Source organism: Bos grunniens, chromosome 3, assembly GCF_055505025.1.
Source record: "Bos grunniens cultivar Pamir isolate PY7600 chromosome 3, Bosgru_T2T1.0, whole genome shotgun sequence".
In the NCBI taxonomy this organism is placed as follows: Eukaryota; Metazoa; Chordata; class Mammalia; order Artiodactyla; family Bovidae; genus Bos; species Bos grunniens.
The window spans coordinates 23125481-23153200 of record NC_141167.1 but is presented as its reverse complement, the minus strand read 5'-3'; the positions used below and the strand labels follow the sequence as shown (position 1 = coordinate 23153200).

The 27720-nt window shown below is 46.6% G+C and overlaps 1 long non-coding RNA gene and 1 other non-coding gene across 4 annotated transcripts in view; one reads left to right on the top strand and one right to left on the bottom strand.

Moving 5' to 3' along the window:
* Positions 1–24945, bottom strand: part of LOC147375299 (uncharacterized) — a 29126-nt gene extending 4181 nt beyond the window's left edge. The window contains exons 1-2 of one of the 3 annotated variants that reach the window (XR_015161526.1): positions 5862–24945; positions 1–3015 (exon numbers count right to left, since the gene is read on the bottom strand). This is a non-coding gene — a long non-coding RNA (uncharacterized LOC147375299). The other 2 variants (XR_015161527.1, XR_015161525.1) reach the window with 2 other exon arrangements.
* Positions 14735–14841, top strand: LOC147375300 (U6 spliceosomal RNA). The gene has a single exon (XR_015161762.1). It is a non-coding gene; the product is annotated as a U6 spliceosomal RNA (small nuclear RNA).
* Positions 24946–27720: the final 2775 nt, after the last annotated feature.

Genomic DNA, 27720 nt, shown 5'->3' with positions numbered 1-27720 from the left:
CTGTCACGTGGTTTTCATAATTTCCCTGGCACCTTCGCTAATCATTGAAGTGGGTGTTGGCAGGTGGAGGGTGACCTCTAGGTCTGACGCGGACATGCTGGACTGCAGCTCACTTGGAGGAGAAGAGCTGGAGCCGAGATCTTACAGGGCCCTCCTGAGGGTGTCCAGCTACAGGGATCTGCTCGTGAATATCGGGGGGTCCTGCAGAAGTCCAGGAAACAAGCTGAACCGCAGGAGGTGAAGTGGATGATGCCTTGGAAAATTGAGTCAGGTAGCATTTGTGAGGCCAGCCCATGGGGTGGAGGGAAGGGTGGAGGGTTGTGGTGCCGTCAGAAGATGCTGGCAGCTCAGGACTTGACAGGGATGTAAAGCACTGGGTAGATCTGTGTACTCTCGAAAATTATACTTCTTCATCTCTTCTCTCAACAGAGATTACTACGTGTTCTGTACCAGGCACTAGGGGTACAGGGCAGGGCATCCATCCAGTCCTTCCCTGCCCGGAAAGATGGACCAACAGGAGACGTGCCTTGTGGTTTCAACTGTAGACACTCAGAAGGGCAGATAAGCATGGCCCTGGGTGAGGGCCTTCTGGAGGTGGTGACATCTAGTTTCCAGATAAACTAGGTAAGGCCCGAAGAGAAATAATGGCTCCGGAGCGCTAGTGGAAAAAACTTGGACTTTGAACCAAACGGACCTAGTTTCAAGCTGACTCTCTAAACCTTTGTTTTCTCATCAGTAAAATGGAAACTATTATGACAATTTAGGAGATTAAATGAGTTAGGGAGGAAATATGCCTGGTTCAAAGTGGTGTCTCCTGAAATGGTTGGTTGGTAGAGGTCAGGGTTCAGGGGTTAATACAGAGTCTGGGGAGAAAGCCTCCAGTACTGCTTCCTCCTCAGCTTAAATGGACTCCTCCCACCTACCCCTGTGACCAAGGTTGGGGAGGTAGGCTCCGGGCCAGTATCCAGGTCCTGGTGGCCTCTTGCCCTGAGCTCCCTGAGGGTGTCAGTATAACAGGCTTCTGCGGGCCCAGTGAATTTCCACAAGTCAGGAGGGCCTCACTCTGAGGCTCACACCTCTGGAACTTGAGCTGTTGGCCAAGTTCAGGCAGTGCGAGGGGAAGGTAAGTGCTGTGTCGGCTGGATTTGGTGGGGAAATGGGCCTCCAGGGTAGGAAAGAAAAATAAAGAAAAGGATTCCTGCTGGAGCTTGCTTGTACAAACAGGGAGTTCTAAAGGTTCCCCTCCTGCCTCCGCTGCCCTAGGTCTTTACTGGAGAACTAGCTTCAGAATCTGGCCCAGCAAAGATCACTTCCTCCAGGAAGCCTTCTTGGATGGCCCAGTCCCTTTTGGGCTCTCATTCTTCTGACCTTGTGGATTTGAGTGTGGTTTTGAGTACTCACCCTCACAGGCCGAGTACTTGGTGCACAACCAGGCATATTTTGACTCAGATTGAAAGCTTCCACCAGAAAAGCAAAAGACAGAGAGGAGAAAATTCAATTCATTAAGCCCCTTACTATCTCACCCTAGGCTGTGCATTTTTTATGTCACCTCACTTAAATGTTGCAACCACCTTTCAAGGTAGGGATCACTCTCCATTTTATGTATGAAGAGCTGCTAAGTCACTTCAGTCGTGTCCGACTCTGTATGACCCCATAGATGGTGGCCCACTAGGTTCCCCCGTCCCTGGGATTCTCCAGGCAAGAACACTGGAGTGGGTTGCCATTTCCTTCTCCAATGCATGAAAGTGAAGTTGCTCAGTCATGTCTGACTCCTAGCGACCCCATGGACTGCAGCCTACCTGGCTCCTCCGTCCATGGGATTTTCCAGGCAAGAGTACTGGAATGGGTTGCCATTGTCTTCTCCAATAAATGAAGAGACTGAAGCTCAAAAAGTCTGAAGATGGGAAATGCAAGTCCACTGGACTCTGAAGTTTATTTAACTCTGGGTGGGATGGTGGGAGCAAGGGGGAGGGAAGTCCAAGTGAGAGGAGATATATGTATACATATAGCTGATTCATTTCATTGTACAGCAGAAATTAACACAACATTGTAAAGCAGCAGTACTAAAAGAAAAAAAAAAACACAGTATCAACCCACTCTTTAAAATAGTAATACAAATTTTAATATCCAAAAAAAAGCAAGGTCCTCTGGAAAAAGTATGCACTTTGTGGAGAAAGGAGTTTAGGAAATGTTTTGTGAAGTATCCCTCTTGGATCTTCCAACCCACCCCCAATAGTATGTTCAAGGCTCTGAGAAGTCCTGCAGAGAAGATATCGGATTGACTTTACTTAGTCCAACACCCCCTGAGGGACACCTCAGTCCCATGACAGTTGTTAACATTCCTTGAGGCCCACGGGCACACACTTTGGGACATGCTGTCTAGAAAGCAAAGACCACCAAAGTGGGCAAACTCGGGAGCAAGTTCTCTGAGCTGAACTCGAAGCCTGAATTAGAACTGGGGCAGGGAGGAGGGGTGAAGAAGAAGGGCAAAGCTTCTGGGAGTGAGTACCATGAGGGTCTGGATGGGGAGGCCACAGCTTCAGGCGAAACCCAGAACCTAAGTACCCAAACTGTTAACACCTTTGACCACAGAAGTCTGTCTTTAAAGCCAGAAGCATGGAGAGACACTAGTCTCGCTCTCAGGCATTGCAGGCAGGGGGCAGCAGTTGAAATGAGTAAGAGTCTGTCTCTGCTGTGTAAGGTTACAGGTAAAATGCAGCCCAAGGGGCTTCAGTCAAACTTCAGTCAGGTCAGCAGTAGAAGATCTAACTTGTCTCCTAAAATCACATGCATGGTCCTGCCACAGCACTTTGCTCCTGTTCCACACCCTGAGATGCCCTCCTTCCTGTTCAGCTCCATCTTCCCAGCGTCCACCAGGCAGCGCATCTGTCGAGAAGACCTTGAAGACGCCGTGCTCTCTGCCTTCTCTGGCATCAGGAAGCCCTGATGCATTTCTGCTCCTAAAGGAGACGCTGGTGACGTCCGAGACTTCTGATCAACCGCAGGACCTGAAATCTTGGTTAGAAGATGAGGCAAAGAAGTGGTCTGCTGAATTCTGCCCCAGACTGATCACCCCTGGAGTACTCTCCACTGGCTGACCACTGCACAGCCAGAAACACGGGTGTGTCCATGTGTGGATAGCCCATGTGGGAGACCCCTGGAAACTATCAGGTGAGGCACAGGTGAAGGAAAGAGGTTGGAGTTCATTTATAGATGGGAGTGCAACCCAAATCTTCAAGCAATACCTCACACCTGTCTAGAGCAGAGCATCTCCAAATGTGTCCCCGAACCAGCAGCATTGGCATCACTTTGGAATAAGTTAGAAATACAAATTCTTGCACACCGCCCCTCCCAGACCAACTGAGTCAGGAGCTCAGAAAGGAGCCCAGTCAAGAGTTCTGATAAGGCCTCCTGGTGATGCTGAAGCACTCTAAATTTTGAGAACTGATGACCTGCAATTATTCTTGTTATAAGAATCACTCCTCTGGAAAACAGCGTTACTCTCCTTTGCTGTGCAAAGCAGCTCAGAGAGGACATTTGTTCCATCTGAGGATCCACAGCAGATAAACTGCAGACTGGGGCTCTCAGTCCAAGGCATTTTCAAGCCTCTTAGCAGCCAAGCAGAGCTGCGTATCTAAGGTAGTAAGAGTGCTGGTTGCCTTGGCCCCAGAGAAAGCCTTAATTGGCTCATTAATAGATGTGATTAGAAGGAATGGAGAAGCCTATATCTTTGAAGTCCCCAGGCTGTGATAGAAGCTCATGCAGGGAGCTTGCTGTAGCTAATTAAAGCTGAGCTGTGTTTCCTGTCAAGAGCCCAGAGTGTTAATGGCTTCAAGCGAGGAAGATCAAGCTTCCATTTCCATTCAGGGGTAATGGATAGAACCAGCAGAATGCAGAGGAGAAGAAAGGGCCTTGTAAAGGCACAGAGCCCCTGAGCCCTCTTCTGAAGTACATGCCCAAAGAGAAAATGCTGGCTTTAGGGGATCTGGGGGACCCCGGATTCCCCACAGAGACAACCCAGACTGTCATTGTCTTCATTCTTTTATTTTATGATTTTTGAGCATTTCAGCCTCTGGTCTCTAATTGCACCTGCTCAGGTGTGTGTGAATTGGAAGTGGTGAGGGAGGGCTAGGTGACAGTCCCGGTGATAACAGAATCTCAGGGGCTGTGAAGGTTCTGGTCCCAAAAGTCGTATCTATGGTCAGCTTCCACTGCTATAACCAGGACTATTTGATCAATCACCTTTTCTCAAGTCCTTACTAAATGCCAGATACAAGCTGATAATGTTTTACAGGATCTCATACGATGCCCTCAGTGATCCTACAAAAGATGCAGGAGGCACAGGTACATTAGGTAAGTGACTTGCCTGAAGACAGAGCTGATTCAAAATCCCTTGTTCCTAACCAGTAAGATAACCAAAACTTCTCTACCCTTACATTTGAATCAGTTCTAATGAGGTGGATGAAACTGAAGCCTATTATACAGAGTGAAGTAAGCCAGAAAGAAAAACACCAATACAGTATACTAATGCATATATATGGAATTTAGAAAGATGGTAACAATAACCCTGTACATGAGACAGCAAAAGAGACACTGATGTATAGAACAGTCTTATGGACTCTGTGGGAGAGGGAGAGGGTGGGAAGATCTGGGAGAATGACATTGAAACATGTATAATTTCATGTATGAAACGAGTCACCAGTCCAGGTTCAATGCACGATACTGGATGCTTGGAGCTGATGCACTGGGATGACCCAGAGGGATGGTATGGGGAGGGAGGAGGGAGGAGGGTTCAGGATGGGGAACACATGTATACCTGTGGTGGATTCATTTCAATATTTGGCAAAACCAATACAATATTGTAAAGTTTAAAAATTAAATTAAATTAAAAAAAAAAGTTACAGAACAGAGAAAAAATAAATAAAAAAACTTCTCTACCCTTGAACTTTCTTTCTTGGGGCTCAGAGTCATTTCAAGCTGGGAATGCTAATGATGCTATCCCACCTTCTACCTGGTGAGGGGAACTGGGACCCCTCATCCTTTCATCTCCTTCTCCCCACCACCCCCTCCACTTCAGGGGAGATGACTGAGGACGGAACTTTTCCTGAGAACACCTTGTGGTTGGGTTAGGAAGTCAGACTAGACCCCAGCTGGTGGATATAAGCACAGAGCCAATATTTCTGAACCAAGAATCAAGACAGGTGATATTGAGAATGGCCTAGTCTTATCTGATTGATTTTATTTCTCTGAAAAGTTTGATGAAAGCAATCAAATCATAGAAAGTCTGTGAGCAGATATAGCCTTTAGTGAAACTATTATTACATAAATGAGTACAAAAAACCAACCCCAAGTTGATATTTCCATTCAAATGAGACCCAAGTAGTTTAAACAAGAACTAAAACTGGATACCCAGCAGGTGATCAGTGCAATTCCCCAGGAACCCATCTTTGTGCAGGGGTCCTGGTTCAATACCTGGTCAGGGAACTAGATCCCACATGCTGCAACTAAGACCCGGAGCAGCCAACAATTAAATAATTTTTTTTAATGAACGATCAAGAGAACAAAGAACTTGCATCTAAACAAATTGCCTCAGAAACATTCCTTTCTTGGCAGAAAGAGGGTTAACCTGTTTGCATGACCCTACCTCTCCCTGGCTCAGCCCCCCTCCCCAGAAACCTCAATCAAATTAGCAGGAGGCCTAGGTCAGAGGGTAGAGCTAGGGCAGGGCCAAGCTGAGAGCCCTGGCAGGGTGGAGGGGGCGGGACAGGGCCACACGAGCACCGTCACTCAGGACCCCTCCACAGAGATGGCTTAGGGGGAGTGTCCCCAGCTCCCCCTGCTGCTCAGCAGCTCAGGCTTACCTTGGTGTACTCAGAGGTCTGTAGGTCCGTGGCCCAGCTATGGAGGTTAGCATGGCAGAGAGGAAAAAACACACAAAGAAGCCCTGGCTCCTTCCCTGATGTTGCTGCCCCCTCCACATGTCCCCCACCCCACAAAACAGGGAAACAATAAGGATGCCAGCTCCAGGGTGTGGTTGGGATATGGAGCACAATGGCCACTGGACAGCCGGTGGGAATGGCTATGGGGACTGTTAGATGGCACACTGCTCATAATGGCTTCCATAAAATCAGAAAGAGCTGCTGAATGTGGAGAGGAAAACAGGCCAAATCGTGCTTCCTTGCCCTCCCCACCTGGCTCTCTTCCTCCTCCTGCAACTGAGGGGAGCAGCCTGGTGCAGCAAAGAGTGGGTGCTCACTACCAACAGGGACCACGCACGGCCCACTTGCCGAGACGCATTCCTCACCAAGCCCTGGGCGGTAGACACATGAGCACACATTACTTCACTAATTTTCACCGCCAATCTTCAGAGGTGGGATTAACTCCATGGAAAAGATGGGGAAATTGAGACTAGGGAGACACAAAGATGTAAAACCATGCACAGTCAGCTGGTCCCAAATTTCAAGGCTGAGGCAGACTAGAAACCCAGGACTTAATGCCCCCACACTCTACTGCCGTCTCCCCCAAAGACTTCTGGCTCCATCCCGGCCACTCACTTGTCCCGTTTCATTGGGAAAGTGCTTTCTGCTGTGCCTGCTAAAGTCCTACCCCTCTTCAAGGTGCTGCTTGCTCAGTCACAGTGGCTTGGTCAGGTGCCCTGTCTCTCCACGACCACTGGCACTGTGATGCCATTTCCACTATAGTCAGAATTGGGATAGCAGCAAGGGTTGAAACATGCCTTCTTCCGGAAAGGGTTGTGTGAGCCTGGGCCTCTCCCCCCAGACTGAGATCTTTGGGGAAACAGAGCCTGTATTCTCAGCAACATGTTCCCCCACACCACCCAACCACACAGCCTGGTTCAGAGTCTTGTGCAAAAGAGGGAGGAAATAGATGTGTCTAGTCAAGTGTCCCTTCTCCAGGCCAGTTTCCTCACTAAATGCTATTGAGTTGGACTAAATAAATGGTTCAAAAAGGCCAGGATATATGCCTTATACAACCCACCCGACCCCATTGCCTCTCTGACCATATCTCCTACATTTCAGCAACAATGACTTCCTAGTTCTCCCTTCAAGACAACAGTCAGCCCTGCTTCAGGACTTTGCACTTGCGACTCCGCCTGAGGGGTCTTCCTCCAGATTCCCCCATGGCTTCCTCCTTCAGGTCTTTTAAAAACACAATTCAAATTTGTGCCGCCATCTGCATTCTGAGACTCTCTCATCTACTTTCTTTTTCTCCATCGTGTTTATCAATGACTTACATTTTTAAGAAATGCTGGGCTGCTCAGCTGGCTACCTCAAAACTCCCAGGCCAGCTAAGTCTGGAGCTCAAGGGTGGGGACCATTTGTACTGTACAAAATCTCTTCTCTAGGTATTTCAGATGCACATGCAGGGTTGGGAACAGCTGTAAAAACAAAAACACAGAACACTGGAACAAACTAAAATCCCCCGTCCCCAGCTGGGACATGGCTTGAGTTGACCAAGACTCAGCCTCAACTCTGGTTTTCATTCCACCCCTACCCTCCACCAAGCGTCCATGCCCCCTCACAAATACACGGAGCGCCACCGGTCTCTGATCATAGCAGCCCTTTGGTATTTCTGTTCAGCTTTTCTCATGCTCTCTCCCTTCCTTTAACTTTCCTCTCCAGCGCTTTGAACTCGTTCTCTAAGTAGCTGCTGATACCACCTACTCTTGGGCAATCTGTTATCCCCTCCACCAACCCTACCCCTGCCAAGAGTCCCTACGCCCTCCTCTGCACTCAGAGGAGCATGCACGTATCTTTGGTAAAGGACTCATCACACCATCTTGTCAATTTTTCCAACGTGCGTCCTTCCCTGTTGACCATGACTTTGAAGAAGGCCACAATGGAATCTCATCTGTCGACATTCCCAGTATCTGGCAGAGTACCTGGCACACAGTGGGTGCTTTCTAAACACGGAGCATGGGAGTAGATGCCCTAGGGACTGGACAGCTGCTTAAGCACTTGCATGCTTGGCAAAGGGTGTAGAGTAGGTAAAATTTGTCTTCAAACAGTCCCATCGTTTTCCAGCTTCATCTCAGCACAGCTGACCATGGACTACTTTCAGTTCAAGCCTGCCCTTAGGACAGACCCTGACATCAATCTCATACCCCCTGTCAGTGTAAGCACCCCCTACCCCGCCCCTGCCTTCCTAGAGTGCCTGGCTCTGTTTCCAGGGGGAATCCAAGCCTTCTGCCACAAAGGTTCTAGACACGGAAACAGCACTCAGGTGATCTTGTGTTCATGGGAAGGACTTCCTCTTAGCTCCCCCAAGTCAGATGACAAGCACTCAGCCCTCTGCACTACGGGATATAACCAAATTTATCCCCGATGGTGCTCCAAACAGAAAGGAAAGACATCACAAGCTCTGAAGCAACAGGACAGCTCCACAGTTTGGCATGAACTATCAGAGATCACTGTGTACAGCCTCCTAACTCTTTAGACAGATGAAGACCCCAGATGGTTCAGGATACTTGCTAAGGTCACTGGGACTTGGTGGGACTCAACCCCTTTCTGTGGGGGGTTCTTACCCTGCCATCCTTCCCATCTCTCGCCCCTCGCCTGCCGGAGAACGGCTGGACTTCCTCTTAACGAGAGCCCTGATTTATGTCGGCTGGGCCCAATTAGCACCAAGCTCTTTCGGGCCGCCAAGGGCCCCGCCGGCCAGCAGCTGAGGCCTGTCTGGCAGGACATACTTGGATGATGAAGCCATGCTGTGTGCTAAACTCGGCGCAGGAAAGAGCAGCTCGACTTGGACGCCCACCAAAGGCTGCCAGGCTTGGCTCCTGCCCACGAGTTGGGCAACCAGGCTGTCTGGCAGGGGATGAGGGCCATGCTTCCCAGGCGAGAGGGGCGAGGCTGGCCGGGGAGAGCACGCGCCCGGGCGGGATGCCCTTCCTGGGGCTTGGTGGGGCCCAGTCAGGGTGGCTGATGGGAGAGCCCTGAGCTGGGAACCAGGAGAGCTGGACTCAAACGAAGGTCCTCCCCCAGCTCCTTCCTGGGTGACCCAGGTACACTGTGCCTCAGCTCCTCCTCTGTAAAGTGGGAAAGACGTCTATGTCTGCCTCAGGAAACACACGAGCAACATAGCAGATGCCAAAAAAGTGCCTGTTGTCATTAAGCCTCAGTTTCCTCATCCATAAAATGGGAGAAGCGTGGTGCCTCCCTCCCAGAGCTGGAGTGAGGAGTGCTATGTAGTGCTTGACACGGATGAAGGCTAAAACTTGGCCAGGACTTAACCCCTTGTATGATTAGTATTACATCCGGGCCGCCGTTTCACCTCTCTGATGTTTAGTTTTCTAATAGGCCTTCTTGACATGGGTTGGTATGAAAATCAGATTCAGATACCGAGGCCCAGAAAGTATCGACAGCTTCTGTAAGTTGGTACAGCTGAGAATTGCTAGATCTGGGTTCTGAATTTCAATCTGTGAGTCTGTGTTTCATCTCTGGTGCCAATATCCACTCACGCCCCACCCACTGGCTTTCAGATTGACTTTTGGTGGTGGAACTGCAGCTCAGAGCTGGCATGGACAGGCCTAAAGTCCCAACAGACACAGCCCTGGGTGCCCCCCATCCATCAGATTAGCCCTGTTATTGAGGGTAGCACTTCTAAAAAGCCCAACCTTCCAGGAAAAGAGACTAAACCAGAAAGCAAGGCAGGACTGGCCTGACCACTCGGTGAGTGACACACCAGCCCTGACACCATGACCATGGGCTCCAAGCCCTGTCCTGGACTGCCCACATGGATGCCTGGCCTAGGCCACTCCTGTTATAGCCTTCTTCTTCAACTGTCCTAGGTCCTCCCTGCAGTACACAATAGAAGCTCAGACTAGGGAAGAGACACCTAGATTTTAATCTCAATTCTTCCACTGACTTTTATTAGACTTTGGGTAGGCACTTTTAAGTCTGGGAGAGACTCGCAGGGGAGAAGGGGAGGGTGGGATGAATTAGGAGAGTAGCATTGGCATATATACACTGCTGCTGCTGCTGCTAAGTCACTTCAGTCGTGTCCAACTCTGTGCGACTCCATGGACGGCAGCCCACCAGGCTCCCCCGTCCCTGGGATTCTCCAGGCAAGAACACTGGAGTGGGTTGCCATTTCCTTCTCCAATATATACACTATTATGTGTCAAATAGACAGCTAGCAGGAAGCTGCCGTATAACACAGGGAGCTCAGCCTGGTGCTCTGTGATGACCTAGAAGGGTGGGATGGGGGTGTGGGGGAGGGAGGCTCAAGAGGGAGGGGATATATGTATAGGTGTATCTGATTCCCTTTGCTCTACCGCAGAAACTTATGCCATGTTGTAAAGCAATTATTTTCCAATTTTAAAAATTAACTTCTACTAACCAAAAAATAAGAGATATTTGGGGGCCTGAGCACCTTTCTGAAAAACGGCAATACCAGGCAAACTGATGACTGTGGATGCCTTTCTCACAGTAGGATCTTTTTCGTCTTATAAACTCTCTGGCGGTGAAATGACTGACTCCTCTGTGCTTTGTGCTTCTTTCTGTTTCTCCGATATCTCTTCCTTAAATAAAAGCAAACAACCCCTACTTCATCGGTTAATGTCTCTGGGATATCCAGATGGGGGATAAAGAATGCAAGGAAGATGGCTGTGAAGTCCAGATAAATCTGCAGCTCTTCATCTCCACTTGGAGGAGGACAGACCAAGGCCCTCGCCAAGCCCTGTGAACCCGAGAGCCTGCAACTCCCAGAGAAGTAAACATGCTTCAGGGCAAGAGGGGAGCCAACAGACATCAATAAGCTCAGAGGGAGAGGTTTTTGAATCTTTAGGCAGAGTGTTCATTCATTTGGGGGAAGTTATGTATTATTAGATCCCAACCTGGTCTAGATCAACTACAAGATGCCCGTGAAATGCCTTAAGTTTCCTGTCCCAAACCTGTCGCCATCCCCCCACCCTCTTGCCTTCTGAGGAGCTCTAGGTCTCTTGATTTATTCTAATTCCACCCCATACACAGCCTCCACCCCGGTGCTGAGCGTGCACAAGGCACTCAATAGAAGCTCCATCCATGATCCTCAACTGATTGGGGCCCCAAGTGGAGTCTGTAAAGATGTGATCACCAGGGGTTAGTTCTGATTTGAGTAGGTGGCAGGTGCCCACTTTGGCTAAACTCATGTCCATTGCAGTCCGTGGATTCCAGGAAGGATGGTCAGCTCAGCTGTGATTCATTTCAGCCACACAGCCTCTGGGTGTGACCTCAGATAAGTGGTGGAATGCATGAATGTTCAGATCACGGACATCAAGACACCCTGACCCAATCAGCTTATAAACGAATACATGTCTGTTTATTAACCAGCAGATGGTGTCTTTCTGATCTCTCAACTGGGTGTGGGTAGTCCAGAGGAGCTGAGACAGAAGGAGAAGATATGTGAGAATGGAAAGCACAATAGTTTATGAAAATGTTAGTCACTGGATGTGGAAAGAAAAGGTCAAAGACAGAAAACAAATTTAACTCTTGGTGTTATCATACAAAGTGATTATACTAATATTTCCTCATTCCATAGAAAGTTCTTACTTTCCTAGACTCAAATTTCACATTCATCACAGCCTTGTCAAATAAGCCTTATCATGCCCACTTTTCAGATAAGGAACTTGAGTCAGTGAGGACTGAGATGGCTTTCTCCAGCATCTTGTTAACAAAATGATTAAAAATCAGTGCTATATTTTTGAATCATAGAAGGCCATCAATTTGACCAGTTTCCTTCCAGAGTGAGGATGATGTGAAAAAGAATTCTAAAAGATTATGAATCGTAAAACTTCCTTCCAAAGTGTCTTTATTATTTAGTTGCTATGTCTTGTTTGACTCTTTTGTGACCCCATGGACTGTAGCCTGCTAGGCTCCTCTGTCCAGGGGATTCTCCAGGCAAGAATAATGGGGTGGCTTGCCATTTCCTTCTCCAGGGGATCTTCCTGACCCAGGGATCGAATTCACATCTCCAGTATTGGCAAGAGGATTCTTTACGACTTAGCCTTATAAAAATAAACCTATGGCAATTTTCCTCTGAAAGACCTTTCCTCTCTCTAATTTTACTTTAAATGACTTAGTCTTTGGTTTCTACTCTTAATCCTTCGCTCTCTTTTCTTATTTTACACTTTTTCTAAGTGGTCTTACTCACATAATGAGTTTCAGTGTATCTTCTCATCTGTCCATCTCCAGCATGAATTCTACTCCCGAGTCACACCTGCATGTTTTACTGTAGGCATTTGGTCTGAGCAATTCAACAACACTTAAAATTAGACAGTTTTAAGAAAATGAAGCAGTTTCTGTCCCCAAGGTAATACTATTCTTTCCTTCATACTCAATCATGAAAGAAAGAAAGTGGGGGAGGAAAGAGGGGGAAGAAGGGAAGGAGAGAGAGACAAAAAAAGAAGGAAGAAAAACAGAGAGAAGGAAGAAACAAAAGATGGTGGATGGAGCTGGAAGAGTCTGCAAAGGTTGTGTAGTCCAACTCTTCATTCTGAAGACGAAAAAGCTGGCTAGATAGAATCAGATCTGGAACTGGAAACCCTGCTTCCCTGACATCTGGCTGGGATCTTTGTAAGAGCAGCGACACGGAGCCCTGAGAAATGACACTGAGGAGGCAGAGGGCCAGGGTGGAGAGCTGGGCCTTCGCTTCAGCACACTCTTCACAGTGTGTGGCCGTCCATTTGTCTGTTTACATGGGCGATGTCTGTCTTTGCAGAGTCAGCTCCATGAGACCAGGGACAAGGTCATGTTCACTACTATGTTCCTAGCATCCAACGCGGGACCTGTGCTTCCTAAATATTCGCACCATTCGTTGTTGCAACAACATAGAAAGTATCCAGGAATTCATTTAACCCAGAATACAGCATACCACTGTGAAAAAGACTGTAACACTAGCGTAGGACACAGATTATCTGAATAAGCAGACACATTCCTGTTCTTGGACAGGGCGGACTTAGCATTAAAAAAATCATGTCTCTTCTCTGAAATCAGTATAAACATTTAACACAAGGTCAATCAGAATTCCAATTGATTTTTTTGAGAACTCAATCTACTTATTCGAAAATATACAGGGAGGAATACAAATGGATTTAAGCTAAACGCTTTAAACATTGAAAAAAGAAAAATGAAGGGAGGAAAACTCACCTTCCCAGATACTGACATGATACAAAACCACAGTATAAACGCACTGTGGTACTGATACAAGAACACGTGGGCAAATACGCCGCTGGTACAGAACAGAGAGCTCAGACACAGCCATTCTCACACACATGTGTTGTGCTAGATTCTACTTTCCCCTCCAATCCCTTCTCCACTGTTCTCTACTCTACTCTTGCTCTGAGAGGCTGGCCTTTCTGCATGGTAGTAACCATACCCCTTTCCGAGAGAAGTTTGGCCATGGAGAGGGGACATCATCAGAGATCCACATGATCATTGCAATAGATTCAGAATATGCAATATTATGGGAGATAAGAAAAATAAACGAAATACAGTTGTATTTTATATACTTGGAAAGTACAATCATAAACTGAAGATTTTTAAAGGCTATTTTTAAGAGCATCAGAAATGATGAAATACTTACGGAATGGTTTTACAAAGGATGGCAGGTTGTATACACTAAAAACCTCAAAAGATCACTGAGGGGAAGTAAAAAAAAAAAAAAAAAAACTACAGAGAGATTAGCCATACTTATGTATCAGAAGACAGTGTTTTTAAGGTGTAAATCTGGAGAATCATTGCAATCATCATTGCAATTTAAATCAAAGTCTCAGCAAGCTTGTGTCCAAAAATAGACAAACTGATTCAAAAATCTGTATGAAAATTCAAATGATTCAAGGTAGCCATACAAATACATAAATGAAGAACAAGGTTGGAAAATTTATACTGCCCAGTTTTTTGACTAAGTATATTGCTGCTGCTGTGTCACTTTAGTCATGTCCGACTCTGTGCAGCCCCATAGACGGCAGCCAACCAGGCTTCCCATCCCTGGGATTCTCCAGGCAAGAACACTGGAGTGGCTTGCCATTTCCTTCTCCAATGCATGAAAGTGAAAAGTGAAAGTGAAGTCGCTCAGTCGTTTCCAATTCTAGCGACCCCATGGACTGCAGCCTACCAGGCTCCTCCATCCATGGGATTTTCTAGGCAAAAGTACTGGAGTGGGGTGCCATTGCCTTCTCCGACTAAGTATAAGGCTATAGCAATTTTTTAAAAGTGTGGAGTTCCTATAAATACAGATATCTAAATTCAAAGAAGAGTCCAAATATGTGCCATGCATAAATAACCAATGATTTTTGATAAGGGTGCCAAGATGATTCAATATAGAAAGGACGATCTTTTCAACAAGTGATGCTGGAACAATGGATATCCATTTCCAAAAAGAAGGAAAAAAGAAGAAAAAGAAGACCTCGATTCTCACCTCGCACACTTCATACAAATTCAACTAAAAATGGATCACTGACCTAAGTACAAAACCTAAAACTATAAAGCTTCTAGAAGAAAACAGAGGAGAGAAAATCTTAATGACCATGGGTTAGGCCGAGATTTCTTAAATAAGATACCCAAAACACAAATTATAAAATGAAAAAATTGATAGCTTAGATTTCTTCAAAATTTGCTCTTCATAAGTCCCTATTAAGAAAATGAAAATACAAGCCATGCACTGGGAGAAAATATTTGCAAAACTATGTTTAACAAAAGACTTGCAAACAGAATACCTAAAGAACTAACGCATCGTGCTCGCTTCAGCAGCACATATACTAAAATTGGAACGATACAGAGAAGATTAGCATGGCCCCTGCGCAAGGATGACATGCAAATTCGTGAAGCATTCCATATTTTTTTAGAAAGATGGTAATGACAACCCTGTATGAGAGACAGCAAAAGAGACCCCGATGTATAGAACAGTCTTTTGGACTCTGTCGGGGCCGGGGGGGGCGGGGGGATGATTTAGGAGAATGGCATTAAAATGTGTATAATATCATATAAGAAACGAATCGCCAGTCCAGGTTCGATGCAGGATACAGGAAGCTTGGGGCTGGTGCACTGGGATGACCCAGAGGGATGGTATGGGGAGGGAGGTGGGAGCGGGGTTCAGGATGGGGAACACGTGTGTACACCCGTGGTGGATGCATGTTGATGTATGGCAAAACCAATACAATATTATAAAGTAAAAAGAATAATCATAATAATAAAAAATTTAAAAAAAAAGAACTAACACACCTCAGTAAAAAGCCAAACAAACAGCCTGATACAAACGAGCAAAACATTTCAACAAGTGACTCACTAAAGAAGGTATAACAATGTCAAATAAACACAGGAAAATATGCTTAACATCATTAGTCATGCAGACTGAAACCACAGTGGGATACCACTTCACACCCACTAGCATGACTATAATTACAAATATGGACAAGGCCAAGAATTGGTGAGGAGGTAGAATGACAGGGAAAAAATAAGACCAGGAGCTGACTGCAGCTCAGATCATGAACTCCTTATCACAAAATTCAGACTTAAATTGAAGGAAAAAACCACTAGACCATTCAGGTATGACCTAAATCAAATCCCTTATGATTATATAGTGGATGTGACAAATAGATTCAAGGGATTAGATTTGATAGACAGAGTGCCTGAAGAACTATGGATTAAGGTTTGTGACACTGTACAGGAGGCGGTGGTCAAAACCATCCCCAAGAAAATGAAATGCAAAAAGGCAAAACGGTTATCTGAGGAGGCCTTAAAAATAGCTGAGAAAAGAAGAAAGCTAAAGGCAAAGAAGAAAAGAAAGATACCCATTTGAATGTAGAGGTCCATAGAATAGCAAGGAGAGATAAGAAACTCTTCCTAAGTGATCAATGTAAAGAAATAGAGGAAAACAATAGAATGGGAAAGACTAGAGATCACTTCAAGAAAATTAGAAATACCAAGGGAACATTTCATGCAAAGATGGGCACAATAAAGGACAGAAATGGTATGGACCTAACAGAAGTAAAAGATATTAAGAAGAGGTGGCAAGAATACACATAAGAACTACACAGAAAAGATCTTCATGACCCAGATAACCATGATGGCATGATAACTCACCTAGAGCCAGACATCTTGGAGTGTGAAGTCAGGTGGGCTTTAGGAATCCTCACTACGAACAAAGCTAGTGGAAGTGATGGAATTACAGCTGAGATATTTCAAATCCTAAAAGATGATGCTGTGAAAGTGCTGTACTCAATATGCCAACAAATTTGGAAAACTCAGCAGTGGCCACAGGACTGGAAGAGGTCAGTTTTCATTCCAATCCCAAAGAAAGACAATGCCAAAAAATGTTCAAACTACCGCACAATTGCACTCATCTCACACACTAGCAAAGTAATGCTCAGAATCCTCCAAGCTAGGCTTCAATAGTACATGAACCGAGGACTTCACGTTCAAGTTGGATTTCGAAAAGGCAGAGGAACCAGAGATCAAATTGCCAACATCCGTTGGATCAAAGAAAAAGTAAGAGAATTTCAGAAAAACATCTACTTCTGCTTCATTGACTATGCTAAAGCCTTTGACTGTGTGGGTCACAACAAGCTGTGGAAAATTCTTCAAGACATTGTAATACCAGGCCACCTTACCTGCCTCCTGCAAAACCTATATGCAGATCAAGAAACAACAGTTAGAACCAGACAGTTCTAACAGGCAGTTAGACAGTTCTAACAGTTAGAAAAACAGACCAGTTCCTAATTGGGAAAGGAGTACGTCAAGGCTGTATATTGTCACACTACTTATTTAACTCATATGCAGAGTACATCATGCAAAATGCCAGGCTGGATGAAGCACAAGCTGCAATCAAGATTGCTGGGAGAAATATCAATAACCTCAGATATGCAGATGACACCACCCTTATGGCAGAAAGCAAAGATGAACTAAAGGGCCTCTTGATGAAACTGAAAGAGGAGAGTGAAAAAGCTGGCTTAAAACTCAACATTCAGAAAACTAAGATCATGGCATCTGGTCTTATCACTTCATAGCAAATAGATGAGGAAACAATAGAAACAGTGACAGACTTTATTTTCTTGGGCTCCAAAATCACTGTGGGTTTCCCGAGTAGCTCAGCTGCTAAAGAATCCACCTGTAATGCAGGAGACCCTGGTTCAATTCCTGGGTCAGGAAGATTCACTGGAGAAGCGATAAGCTACCCACTCCAGTATTCTTGGGTTTCCCTGGTGGCTCAGCTGGTAAAAAATCCACCTGAAATGCAGGAGACCTGGGTTCTACCCCTGAGTTGGCAAGATCCCCTGGAAAAGGGAACCGCTAGCCACTCCAGTAATCTGGCCTGGAGAATTCCCTGGACTGTATAGTCCATGGGGTTGCAAAAAGTCAGACACAACTGAGAGAGTTTCACTTTCACAAAATCACTGCAGATGGGGACTGCAGCCATGAAATTAAAAGACACTTGCTCCTTGGAAGGAAAGCTATGACCAACCTAGACAGCATATTAAAAAACAGAGGCCTCACTTTGCTGACAAAGGTCCATATAGTCAAAGCTATGGTTTTTCCAGTAGTCATGTACATATGTGAGGGTTGGACCATAAAGAACGCTGAGAGCCAAAGAATTGATGCTTTTAAATCGTGGTGCTGGAGAAGACTCGTGAGAGTCTCCTTGGACTACAAGGAGATCAAACCAGTCAATCCTGAAGGAAATCAACCCTGAATATTCATTGGAAGGAATGATGCTGAAGCTAAAGCTCCAACACTTTAGCCACCTGATGCAAATCACCTGATGCTGATTCATTGGAAAAGACCCTGATGCTGGGAAAGACTAAGGGCATAAAGGGAAGGGGGCAGCACAGGATGAGACGGTTAAATAGCATAACCAACTCAGTGGACATTGATTTGAGCAAACTCTGGGAGACAGTGGAGGACAGGGAGCCTGGTGTGCTGAAGTCCATGGGCTTGCAAAGAGCTGGACACAACTTAGCGACTGAACAACAAAGGTCAAGCAAGCATTAAATATTTGAGGAAGTTTGCAGGCCGGTGTTATCAGAGCCACTGCCAGCCTGAATTGTGCCTTTTGGAATCAAATATAGATGCAGCCCCTTGCCCTGGATTTCACTGCCCACTAAGAGTGCCCTTGTGCAAGGCACCACCCACTCAAATGCTCGGTGCAGTGACTCTGGGTGCCACTCTTCTGTGGACACTCATGACCTCTTCCAAAAGGCATCTGTGTCTCAGATGACTCATGCTCTTTCGTAACTTCTTAGAAGACCATGAAAGTGTTTATCAAAGGAGAGGAGATATTTTAGAAGCCTCTTGCTATCAATATAATTAATAATCATCATAAAAGTAACATTCATGCCCTTGACAGTACACAAAGCACCTTCACATCCAACAGCTTGATCCCCACAACACACCTGTGTGCTGTGTTACTACTGTTCTTACTTCACAGATGAGGAAATTGAGGTCTCAGGGATTAGGCTAGGAGTTGTGAAGCCTCTTCTTATACAGCATATAATTAAGAGTTATAAACTCTTAATTACCACATAAATGTATAAGCCTAATTGCACAAGCAACATTAGTCCTACAAGGACCCACAAAAAAGGGAAAAGCTGCAAGTCACTCGTTCCTAGATTTACTTGACCATCAGTAACCCCACTTACCCCACTCTTCACTCTGCTTGAGTCCTTGTTAACAATCTCAGTAACATCTTATGTCAGTCTGGGCCTCTCATTCTAATGAAGTCCAACCTTTGACCCATTTTGAAAGGCCTCTTGGCTTGTTGTTTTTGTTGCTTAGTTGTTAAGTCATATCCAACTCTTTTCGACCTCATGGACTGTGGCTCCTCTGTCCATGGGATTTCCCAGGCAAGAACCCTGGAGTGAGTTGTCATTTCCTTCTCTAGGGGATCCTCCCCACCCAGGGATCGAACCTCCATCTCTTGCATTGCAGGCTGAACCACTTTACTGCTGAACCACCTACGAAGCCCCAGTCTCTTAGCTATCTTCCTATTAAGACACTCCTCAAAAATAGTTCTACTCTTAACCCTCTCAAGTCCTGGGGATGCCACTTCTGGACACTGTCTTAAGGCAGGCTTCATCTATTGATCCTTCCTGGTTGCGGAATATCAACTACTTTGCTTCAAGTGGTCTTTTTGGCTGTAGAGATGGGTTACATTGAGTCATCCGTGGTCATTCCCAGGGTCTCCCTCATGAACAAAGGATTAGATATCCAGTCTAGGGGCCAGAACTCAGTCTGGATCAGTGTTCAGGGCTAGGGGCTGACCAGTGGCCCACGACATGGCACTGATATTTCTGAGGAAGAAGTATTTCAGAACAGCTTTCTGAACTACTTACAACATTCACATGCTTGCTGCCTGCGCTCCGGTAATAACAGACGAAACATCTTAACAAGGATGGGATCCTCCATTATCTCTGGATCTCAAGCCTCTTACCTGCTCTAGTGCTTCTCAAGGACTCCTCCACGGAGGCCTTCTCGCTCTGGGATCACAAACTCTTTCCTGTCTGCTGGATTCTTCACACTGGCACACAAACACCATAGGGTCGTGATTTTAAGTCTCTCCACTGATCCGCGTTCTTTCTCCAGTCTATTTCTTTCCCACAACAGTCTAAGCAAGAGCTGCCTGAATGGGCCATGTCCACCTCCTCACTTCCCTCTCTTTCCTCAACCCAAACCTGCTCACTTTCCTCCGGTTTCACTACACGCATCTTGGACCGAACCGCCACCAACCTCACCTCCTGCTTTTACTGGACTCCTGGAAATCTTCACTTGCCACTTCACCAACCTCCATGAAAGTGAAGTCGCTCAGTCGTGTCCCCAACTCTTTGCGATCCCATGGACTGTAGTCTACCAGGATCCTCCATCCATGGGATTTTCCAGGCAAGAGTACTTGAGTGGGTTGCCATTTCCTTCTCCAGGGGATCTTCCTGACCCAAGGATCGAACCCAGGTCTCCTGCACTGCAGGCAGACGCTTTACCCTCTGAGCCACCAAAGTCTAAACCAGCTTTTAAAAATGTGAATCAGATTGTGTTGCTTTCTTTAAAGGCCTCCTATGGTTTCTTGGTCTTCCCTGGTGGGAATGCCTGCAATGCAGGAGACCTGGGTTCAACCCCTGGGTCAGGAAGATCCCCTGGTGAAGAGAAGGGCAACCCACTTTTGTATTCTTACCTGGAAAAACCCATGGATGGAGGAGCCTGGTGGGCTACAGTCCACAGGGTTGCAACTGACACACTCAGACATGACTGATCAATTCACACACACACAAACACACACACAGTTTCTTAGTAAAGCTGGAATTCCAACTCCTTACTTTGACCTTCAAACCCTTACTTCATCTGGCCCCTCCCATCTCTCTAATGTGATCTCTTAGAATTTCCCCCCTCGTGCAGGCAAGCTTCGCTGGAATCTTATGTTTCCTGAACACACTGAAGTGGTCCCTCCCTCTGGGCTTTGTGAAGGTTGGTCCCTCAGACTCCTCAGCATCCACCAGTCACACTCTCTCCCACTGGTCTGGGTTACTCCTTTCTTGTTTTTCTTCATGACCTAGAAAGTAAGGCCATTGTGGGTAGATCTCTGCCTATCTTGTTCACCAATGCCTTAGCACTGATTCGACTCTCAACACATATGTGTCGCATTAATGAATGACCAAATCCTCTTTCCCTCTTTATAGAAGTCGTCATCCTTGCCAAGGTCCAGATGCTGGAGCCGGTACATGAATTTTGTTCAGCTTGTGTCAGCCTCTGGGGTCACCCTGCCATGGTTCAAATCTGGCTCTGCCATGGACTGGCTGGGGGATTTTGATCAAGTTTGGGGCTCCAATTTCCTAATCTGTATTGCTGTGCTTAGTCGCTCAGTCGTGTGGGACTCTTTGCAACCCCATGGACACCTTGGTAGCCCGCCAGGTACCTCTGTCCATGAGGGATTCTCCAGGCAAGAATACTTGAGTGGTTCCCATGCCCTCCTCCAGGGGATCTTCCCAACCCAGGGATCAAACCTAGATCTCTTGCATTGCAGGTGGATTCTTTACTGTCTGAGCCACCAGGAAAGCCCAAGAACACTGGAGTAGGTAGCCTATCCCTTCTCCAGGGGATCTTCCCGACCCAGGAATCAAACTGGAGTCTCTTGCATTGTAGGCGGATTCTTTACAAGCTGAGTAACCAGGGAAGCCCTAGGTATCTAGAATAATCAAATTCAGAGAGACAAATTAGAATGACAGCTGACAAAGGCTGGAGGGAGGGAAGATTGGAGTTGCTGTTTAATGGATACAGAGTTTCTGTTTTGCCAAGAGGAAAAGAGTTCTGGAGACTGGTTGCATAACACTATGAATATACAGTTGACCACCGAACAATGAGGATTTGAACTGCTCAGATCCACCTATATGCAGGACTTTTTCTGTAGCAAATACTGCAATACAACATGATCTGTGGCTGGCTGGATCCTTGAATGTGGAGCCATGGATAAAGGACCGATATTATACTCAGATTTTCAACTGCATAGAGGGGTGGCACCCCTAACCTCTACATTGTTTAAGGGTCATCTGTACTTACTGCTATAGAACCATGTACTTAAAGATGGTAAATTTTATGTTATATGTATTTAAGCACAATAAAAAAATGCAATCGTGGTCAAATCAGCAATACACACTCAGGAGCTAATGTCTGAGTTACACTGATCGAATCATCAGGGTTCAGACAATCAGCATTTCCTCAAACTGTTGTGATTCAGCCTTTGCCAGGAATTATTAATTGAAATATTTAGATATCACTTTTTGTTGTTGTTTAGTTGCTTAGTCGGAGAAGGCAATGGCACCCCACTCCAGTACTCTTGCCTGGAAAACCCCATGGACGGAGGAGCCTGGTAGGCTGCAGTCCATGGGGTCACTAGGAGTCGGACACGACTGTGTAACTTTCAAGTAGACAACCTGAGCGACTTCACTTTCACTTTTCACTTTCATGCATTGGAGAAGGAAATGGCAAGCCACTCCAGTGTTCTCGCCTGGAGAATCCCAGGGATGGGAAGCCTGGTGGGCTGCCATCTCCGGGGTTGCACAGAGTCGGACACGACTGAAGCGACTTAGCAGCAGCAGCAGCAGTAGCAGCAGCAGTTGCTTAGTAGCGTCCAGCTCTTTGTAACCCCCTACGGACTATAGCCCATCCGGCTCCTCTATCCATGGGATTTCCCAGGCAAGAATATTGGTGTGGGTTGCCATTTCCTTCTACAGGGGATCTTCCCGACTCAGGGATTGACAGGTGGGTTCTTAACCACTGAGCCACCTGGGAAGACCATCCTGTGCGTTGTAGGATGTTTAACAGCACCCCAGGCTCTGCCTACTAGATGCCAGTGGCACCTTCCCAATTATGATAACCAAAAATATCTTCAGATATTGCCAAACGTTCCTCTAGGGGCAAGAAGGGTCAAACCATTTGCAATAAGGCATATACTTTTACACCTATTGACGGATATGAAACTGGAAGTTCGCAGAGTTTAAATAAATTGCCCAAGGTCTTAGTACTGCAACGTGGGCAGCAAGGATTCAAACCCCCATCTTCTTGGTCCAACAGCACATGCTCTTCCTTCCAGCTCACTTCACTAGAGGCTTGAGCCCCCCTTCCCTCACCCCGGTCAGCTCACACACTCACAGATCCGTGCTAATTACACAGCTATGTAAAACGTTATATGTGGTTTGTTATTTTATATCCAGGAACATGGTCCACAGCCTTCATTACATAAAGCAGCTGTGTGTATACTTGGGGTCTAAGTGCTATTTAGTGGTCAGCTCGATGGGGTATTTTGTTTCAAGCATCGCATTTCTTTTTTCCCTTTCCATACTTCTACTAATGCCTAAATAGAGGACTAGAGCCTCAGATGGCTCGGGCTAAAGAGAAAGGCAAAAGTTTCCTAAATGACAAATGTCCCACTGTCCTAATGAGATCAGGAGACAGCCCAGGATGTGCCACATGTGGTGTGAATGTGTCCCCCAGTGACCGTGTGTGTGTGTTCACCAGATGCACCCAGTCTGGCTCAACACCTTTCACTACCTTCCCACTGGTGTCTTAAAGGAAGTGAGTGGTTCAGCAGAAAGAACCAGGTAGTCTAGAACTTCAAATTACCAGCTGTGTTACTTGAATATGTCATATGTCCCCTCTGAGACTCAGTTTCATCGTCTTTAAAATGGGGGTAAAAATACCTGTCCCACAGTGTTGCTGAGATCCTTTAGATCAGTGGGCCCCAACTTTTTTGGCACCAGGGACCAGTTTCATGGAAGACAATTTTTCCATGGACCTGGGTCAGAGGGATGGCTTTGAGATGATTCAAGCACACTACATGCATTATGCACTTTACTTCTATTACTATTACTCAGCTCCACCTCAGATTATCAGATCCTGGAGGCTGGGGTCCCCTGCTTTAGATAAAGAATCTGGCACAGAACTGGTCTATGATAATCCCCAGCTCTTACTCCTCCTTCATTTGCAGAGACCTGGTCCATATCACCCCATCCCCACCACAACCCATTCTCAACATCACCCCTCTTCTTCAGGCAGAATGTCCTAGGCCCTGACCCTCCTCTGCCTCTTTGCTTTCATCATTCCCTTTAACTGGGTTGCAAACAAGGCTCTTTCCACCTCTTTAAATCCCATTTTCCTCTATAGCCAAATACAAATCCCATGCCTCCTGGTTTAATGCCCCTGACCTTCCAGTTTTCACTGGCTTTTCCTGAACTTTTACGATTACTACATGATTCACTTGGCACTGAGATGCATTGTAACTAGTCACCTGAATACTTTTTGTGTTGTTCAATAATTGCAGGTAGCCAGAGGTCAGGATTGTGTTCCTTCATGCCTGCAGACATGAGGGCCCATAACTATTTGTAAGTTAACAGAGTCAATGCAGATCATTTTTCTTCCATCACTGATGGCTGCACACACAGGGCTGTGAATGCATCTCTTCAGGAACCTGACATGTTCGCTACCCTCAGTTAGCACAATTTATGGAGAATAACCCAAGACGATCGCATCCTCTGAAGGGCAAGATGAACGGCTTTCCAAGGTCATACATGACCCTTCCAGGCGCAGTCTTATTTCTGATCCTCCTCAATGGTTCTCAAGTTCTAGCTTATGGCATTCCCAGTAAGCCAAACACTTATAGCTCCCTGCCTTTGCACACACTGTTCCCACTGTCTGAAATGACCTTCCATTCCTCACACCCCCTGTCCAAATACTGCTCATCCTTAGAGATCAACTCAAACATCACCTTCTCAGCAAGACCTTTGCTGGCCTCCTTTCTCCTAAGCCTGACTTTCTTCTCTCCTAAGGTTGCTGCTCTCCCTCAGCCCCCATCTGTTTCCCAAAGTGCTATTTGTGGGTACCTCTGTCTCCCTCCCTGGGTGGCAAGCTCCCTGAGGACAGAACTCTGGGCTGATTCCTCTGTGTCCTGCTCCCCCACTGGGCCAGATCTAGTAGAACTTTCTGTTTTTAACGAACACCATCTAATCTGGCAAGTCTGCTCCTTGGTTGCACTTCTGTGGTGTGTATTTCCCCACTCCTGTGAGAGAATGGATACCCTTTTGGAATCATCTCAGCCTCTGCCTTTTTTCCTGGTTCTTTCTACCACTCTAGTGTATTAAGCACTACTGATCCCTGCACGGTCTCAGAATCCTCTTCCCGTCTTTCCCATCTCCCAAGGACATCATGACCTTCAACCTTCAAAGATTAACTTCCAACCCACTGAGACTAGGGTAAGGGCACTTTCCTGCTGGTCCAGTGGCTAAGACTCCGTGCTCCCTGTGTCTGAGGCCCGGGTTCTACCCCTGGTCGGGGAACTAGATCCCACATACTGCACATGCTGCAACTAAGACTTGGTTCACCCAAATAAATAAAAATATTTTTTAAAAGACTGGGGAAGACAGAGCTTGGGGGTGGGTAGAAGTAGGGTACATCTGAGATAGAGCTGGAGCTGGGAGTTAGGCCACACCAGGTCCACTGGAAAATACCAGTGTGGCCCACGACCAAGGCTATGGCTGGACGAGAGGGCAGCCCTCGGGCTCAGAGCAAAGCTTCTCCTTTGGTCCAGCCCAGCAGGGGAGCCCCTGACCTCCCTGCCTGAGAGACGCCCTTTGACAGGATGGGGGCTCCTGGATCTGCTCAAGAGGCAGACTTTGTTGGTTTAGTTCTGCTACAAGGCTTCTGTTTCTGCCTCGGCTATTAAAGCCTTCAGATTCCTGGTACCCACCTGATTGAACAACTCAATTAAAATGCAATCAAAGGCAAGTGGGCCGGATATGACCGGGGAGAGAAGGCAGGCATCTGAGTCCACTGCCTGCCTCCTGAGCCCTGTGCCCCTTCCCATCCTGCCTACCGGTCCCTGGGCAGGCAGTGGCATGGACTTCTGGACTCGAGTGTTGGGCACAGAAGACCTTTAATGGTCTCTGTTCCCTGCGCTGTCCATCTTGATGACCAGGCAACTAAGGTCTAGCCAGGACAGCTCCACCACCTGAAGCCACTCAGGGAGAGGTTAGCAGAAGCCTGTGGAATTTCTAGGACTTTAAGATAGCTCATCTGGGGCTGCTCACCATATACAAGGTGGGGGAAAAAATTGTTTGAAAACACAGAAACCCCTATTCTTGGGGACCACCCTCTCCTGGGGCCTCAAAGTAGTTTGTTCTTCTTTGGGAGTAACAAGTTTATGGGAATAAAACTCACATACCATACAATTCACCCATTTAAACTATAAAATATACTGGGTTTTTTAGTATAGTCACAGAGTTGTGCAACCATCACAACAGTCAATTTTAGAATAGTTTCATTATTTTCCAAAGAAATACAGCTTCCTTTAACCACGGTCCTTCCTCCCCACCGACCCCCATCTCTGCATTCCTCCTTGGCTGAAGCAACCACCAGTAGACTCTCTGCCTCTATATATGCGCCTATTCTGGACATTTCATATCGTGGAATCATATTATATATGCCTTTTTGTGACTGGCTTCTTTTATTTAGCATAATCTTTTCAAGATTGAGCCATACTGTAGCATGCATCACCACTTCATTCTTTTTTATGGCCAAATAGTACTCCATTGAATGACCCGACCACATCTGGCATAGCCACTCATCAGTCAATGGACATTTGGGTTAGTTCTCCCTTTTAGCTACTTTGAACAGCGCTACTATCAACATCTGTGTACAAGTTTTTGTGAGAACGGGTGCTTTCAGTTTTCTCGGCTATGTACCTAGGAGTGGGAAAGCTTGTTTGTTCTGGCATCTCAGTAATAGTATCAGTAACCATACATACCAGTGAGGATCCCAAAGTGTTATTGTACACGCTGACTCAGACAAATAGCGAGGGCAAGAAATGGGGTGAAGCAAGAGAGGCACAGAGAAGTTAATTGTTTTGACCTGGTCACCCAGCCATAGTAAAGGACCACGGAGGAGAAAGTCATAACTGGCTCTCATGATAATTACCCAATGAAACGTTTATAATTTTAGGGAAAAAGCCCTGGAACGTTTTAAAAACTCGTGCACATAGTCATGTGCACCATCACTCTAACTACTGGGTTCCGTTTAGTTTCATCATGTCCTTTGTTACTACGATTTGCCTTGTGCTCTAGGTCCCCGTGAAGACCGTCACACGCACTCTCAGTGGAATTAAATCCTCCTCCCACTCCCCAGGCTTTTCACCTCATCCTCGCCACAGGGAGTGCTGACTTTGCAGGGAGTTTTGGAGCCTTGAGGAGTGGAGGCTCTTTAAAGGACTCTTTTGTCGCAGCTGCAGTTCTCAGAGCTCGGTGTGTGGGAAGCACGGAGCCAGGCTGTTCTCTCACACCATCCGGACCCTTTGGCCTGATCTGCATCTGTCACCAGATGTGTGCATAGCAAAGAGTTGACGCGGCTTTGACACCCAGCAGGTGGAACCAGATGAAACTGCCCACAGACATTATTTCTGACCTTCAGAAATGACGATCTCAGGTGAGTCAGCCTGGAAGTCTCTGGCGGCCCCTCCTTACCTTCTCGGTTTCCCACCAAAGATCTAGGTCCTGAGCTCCAGAAACTTTTCAGCCCCTGCAGCCCAGTGATCCTGCTCAGCGTCTAGAGTGGCCATGCTCCAGCTGCTCTCCCTGCTGCCTGAAGCAGTGGGAGGCATGGGAGAGTCAGGAGTCCGGGGCCCTCTCCACTCACTGCCCGTCTATTCGATGATCCGTCTACCTTCAGTCTGACCCCTCCACTCCAGGCCTCCTAAAAGCATATTGGTCCCAGCCACCTTCTACTTCAAGTCTTGCAATGATTCCCCATCGCCTAGTACGTACCAAGTACAATGCCTGGCCAAAGGACACAACTTAAATTCTTACCACTGGGTTTTTGCTCCAGCCATGCCTAACTGCTAGCAGTCCCCTGCAGGTACCCGTGCTCTCCCACCTGCTCCTTACTCAGCTTGGCCCCTGCTCCTTTACTCAGCTACCCCTGACTTCTCCTTCAAGACCACTCCCAGGAGTCTTCCCTGAGCCCTGGGGCTGAATGAGGACACTTTTCTCTTTGTTCCCATTTCTCCGTGCTTCTGTCTCTTCCGGTACTTACCGTCCATATTTTAATTACCTATTTGCATGTTTGTCCCTATCTACCCTCCTGCGTAGGCTGAGGGCTCTGACAACTTCACCTCATTCTTCCTCCAGTCTCTATCCTCAGGCTAGAAAGAGTCAGTGAACTCTTCTCAACATAAGTAAGCAGTAGTGCCCATGAC